Source organism: Egretta garzetta, unplaced genomic scaffold (assembly GCF_000687185.1).
Source record: "Egretta garzetta isolate BGI_Z169 unplaced genomic scaffold, ASM68718v1 scaffold145, whole genome shotgun sequence".
NCBI classification, from domain to species: domain Eukaryota; kingdom Metazoa; phylum Chordata; class Aves; order Pelecaniformes; family Ardeidae; genus Egretta; species Egretta garzetta.
In genome coordinates, this window is record NW_009259687.1 from 120585 (window position 1) to 124620 (window position 4036).

The 4036-nt window shown below is 54.5% G+C and overlaps 1 protein-coding gene across 3 annotated transcripts in view; it reads left to right on the plus strand.

The window, feature by feature from the left end:
* The window catches only part of MOB3C (MOB kinase activator 3C), a 25577-nt gene that overhangs the window by 16102 nt on the left and 5439 nt on the right, over positions 1–4036 (plus strand). The window lies entirely within an intron of this gene.

The following is a 4036-nucleotide window of genomic DNA, read 5'->3' on the forward strand; positions in this document are numbered from 1 at the left end:
GAGAGGGGCTAGATTATGGGTTTGCTGCTGCGTCCTCCAAGGTTGCTGGGCGGTGAGCACCAGCGATTTAAATGTAAAGGTAACTTCAACGCCTTTAAATCAGCCCCGATGGGTTTTGTGGTGTTCTGCTGTCCCTTGCAGCAGCTGGGACCAGCGTCAGTGGGACATGCTGGGATGGCGTTGCTGGGCTGCTGTGTGTGTGTAGGGCTGGGGAGGGTGAAGCAGACCCAAGAAACATCACCCTGCCAGGGTGGTTTGTCAAAACGTGGGGCTCCATCCTGACTTTCCCCTGGCCTGCCACGCTCCTGCTAATGGCTCATCTCAGCCACGCAGGGTCAGTCCCCCCAGCCTCATCCCTTTGTCTCACCAAGCTGCTACTCCTGCTGCTTCATGCCACCATGCACCATCTGAGAGATGGAGAAAATCCCCCAAGCAAGAGCCGCCACTGCTCCGTTCCCAAGTGCTGCTTATGGGCGCGTTGGCCATTAACGGGCTCGCTCTGTAGCACAGCTCTGCCTGGCCCAGCCTGGCAGGGAGGTGGGAGCCACGGCGGGAGCACCCTGCTGTCCCGCACATTTGGGGAATGGGCCCCGTTGCTCCCTGCTTGCTGTTGCAGTGACCCCTCCTAGCAGCCAGGATGGCTTTGATGTGAACGTACAGGGGCCCGGCTGTTCAGTTTAAAGCTAAACATCTGCAGGGGCAGGATAGGTGTGTAGCCAGTGCAGAGATCCCTGTCCCAGGGCTTTCCCCTTGCTGGGATGTGCTGGCTGCAGTGCCTGCCTGGCTGCAGGGAGGAGGGACAGCCTGCTCTCGTTGTGTCCCCTCGTGTGCTGGAGAGGATGTCACATGTGTCGTCTGCTGGACATCCGCCGCGCCAGCAGCCGTGACCCAGGGCAAGCTGTATTTATGCCAGATCTTTCTGCTGCTCTCCCTGGGTTGGCCAGATGCAGCCTTTGCTGGAGAGCCCTTTCCTTTAAGCTCTGGGCAAGGGGATGGGTAATTTCTCCAGCTCCTCGCCAGCGTGGCCAGTGCCTGCTGGGGCTGCTGTGGGTTGCTTTCCAAGTCACTGGAGACCAGCAGCGAGGCAGGACTGCTGCTGGCGGAGGCAACCTCCTTATCAGATATCCGCCCTGCTTCCTTCCCGCGGGGAAGTGCTTTGATCAGCTGGCGCAGGCCCCCCGCCAGACGCAGGGTCCGGTCAAGCACCCGCAGCCTGTATTGAAGGTCCTGGCACAGGAGGTGCAAGAGGTGGCTGCAGCATGGGGAGAAAAATCAGGACCCGACAGCCCAGAGTTGTGTCCTGTGCTGCTGGGGCTGCCCGTGCCTCCCCCGGCATGCGTGCAAGTGAGAGGGGTGATGTGGGGAGAAAGAGCTGGACCCCAGTGACCCCTGGGCCCAAAGGACCATAGCAGGTAGTGGTGTCATGACATGCTAGGGCAAGGGGTGACCTGCAGAAGTCCATTAGTGACAGCCAGCCACCACTACAGCCCGGCCGTGCCTGGAGGGGGTGGCCACACACTGACACCTTGTGATGGGCACAAAGAAGAGCAGCCCAGCTTCATCTCCCGGGAGCTGCTGCTGCTGCTGGGTTCATGTGAAAGCCCAGTGGTGGGGCAGCCCAGAAGGGTACTTGAAGGTCCAAGCATCATTAGGTATAGGATAGCAGCTCCCATAGCTGCTGATGGCCACGGGATTTGGACTAGATGACCTTTGAAGGTCCCTTCCAACCCAAACTATTCTATGATTTATGCTATATCTCTGTTCCCTGATGCAAGTGCTGCTTTTGGAGAATCGGGATGTAGCTGGAGGTGCCTGCCCGTTAAGTCTCAGCTGCCAGCATGTCCATGCAGACTTGCTGGTAACTGATTTATAGGACAAGATGGTTCCTGGCTCACCTCAGGACAAAAGCAGTGGAAAGCCACTTGTCACCATCTGCCATCTCTGGAGGTGGCTCATCTAACAGCAGTATCTGGAGCACAGATGCTATCAGCCCCGTGAGTCTGACTGAGATCCTTTTGATCTGCTGTTCACTGTCTGATCTTATTTCTTTCTCAGCTCAGGACTGGGTAGAGGTTTGCTGCTTTCCTTCACGATCGCTCTTCGCAGTTTGGTGATAAACTCCCAGTGGCTGGTCAGGTCTCATTTCTTCCTCACTGCCTACTTTGACTGGAGGAGGCACTAGGCGAGTGGGACGAGGGACAAACTGGAGGCAAAAAATGCGTTGCTGTCTGCCTGCTGGCACCTTGCTGAGCTCCCGGCAGCGACTGCTCACCCCTAGTCCCAGGGAGACAGGCTGTTCAGAACAGTGTGTATTCCCCAGCCAGGGCCCGGCAATGTACGCTCATCAGAAATTACCTACTGTGATGAATTTTTCTTTATTAAAAAAAATGTTTCTTGACTAGTTCTTCAAAGCTGGTCTGCAGGGGCCACCCTAACAGCATGCCTGAGTCCCCAGATGGGTGATTACAGCTTGTATTTGCTCGGTAAATTCTCACCAAGTGCAAAAAGCCATTGACAAAGCACCGTGTCCCTCCCAGCTGCAGGGAGCCCCGGAGATCTCTCTCTGATCCCTGCCCTTGTCAGACTGGCAGGCAAGGAGAGCTCTGCAGCCAAGGGTGCCGGGCAGAAGCGGAACTCCAGTACCATCTCTAAGCTGCTGGCATGGGGAGAGCCTGGTTGTACTTTGCCAGATGTGAACACCTTTCCCAGAAAGTCCTAGCGGGATCTGTCAGGGCTGGCAGCGAAACGGGTCGTGCCGAGGTCCCTGCTGTGGGGGCAGCCCTGGGGCTGCAGCGCGCTCGTGGTTACGTAGCACAGCGGCCGTGGATCCGTCCCAGAGCCACCTCCCTGTGCTCGCGTGACGCTGAGCCGAGATACGTGTCCTCCCCCGAGTGGTGGCTGGGACATCCACCCGTGGCCCGGGCACACGTGCTCCTGCCCTGCCCGCCGCACCCGCGCTGTGCACGAAGCAAAGCGAGAGTGGGCTGGGCTGAGGGTGGCTCTGGTTTAGACCAAAGATCATTTTCTGTTACGAGTGCTGCGATACCGAACCCAGCACCTGCCGCACCCTGGCCATTGAAAACACAGGCTCCACGCATGACATTGGAAGGACAGATCCTTCACGCTTGCCACCCACGGAGAAGAGGGGCATGGCGCTGCTGCTGGGAAACAGAACTGCCAGGAGCCTTTGGGAAAAACAGTTTAATTGCCTAGCGAGGCTGCTGAGAAAGATTCAAAGATAAAATTACAATTTTTAATTTTTTTAGCTAAGAGGTTTGCTGATGCTTTCCACAGCGCAAAATGTGTGAGCTGGCCACGGTTGAGTGGAAATTATCTGGAAAGATTTTTAAGAGGTTATGTGCTGCATTAATAAGCAGCTAAGGGAGGAGGCTGGTACAACCGTGGGAAGGGAGGTTTTTATTTTGTTCTTTGCAAATTTGCATTGAATTGCTCAGGGGAGAGGAAGAAGCATCAGGCAAACAAATTCCAGTTGTTTCATTTTTCTCCTCCCAAAAAATATGTTCAGAGTTTCAAAGCCAAGTTCCTTTAGAGAGTTACCCCAAGCTTGCTGACACTGACTGTATCACACCTCTCAGATTTTCACTGTGATAGCAGTGCATTTAGACAAGGATGGAAATTTGGAGTATGAAATTGTGTCCTTGTGTGGGACAGGGCTAAAAGTATAGAGCAATGGGTGGTGGGTCCTCTTCTTGAACAACCTGGGAGCATATCTCAGGAGGAAGCACCATACAGGTGCAACGAAATTGCAACCTAAGCATCATCAAGATGGGCAGTTTTCTTCCTGTTTTAATGACACATTTGTTTGAAACAAGGATGAGGAAAAAAAGTTGAAACCCCACCTGTTTCTGTTGAGGCATCAGAAGTGATGTTTGAGGGTGTGTGGATGAAGGAAAACAGTATGAACCATGCTTTTGATTCAGAGGACTGGGGAAGGTATCTTTTTCTGCTGGGAGGAGGTTTAGTTTTGCTCATGGACCTGGATAAATACAACTTGACTTATGCTGTGCCTGTGCAG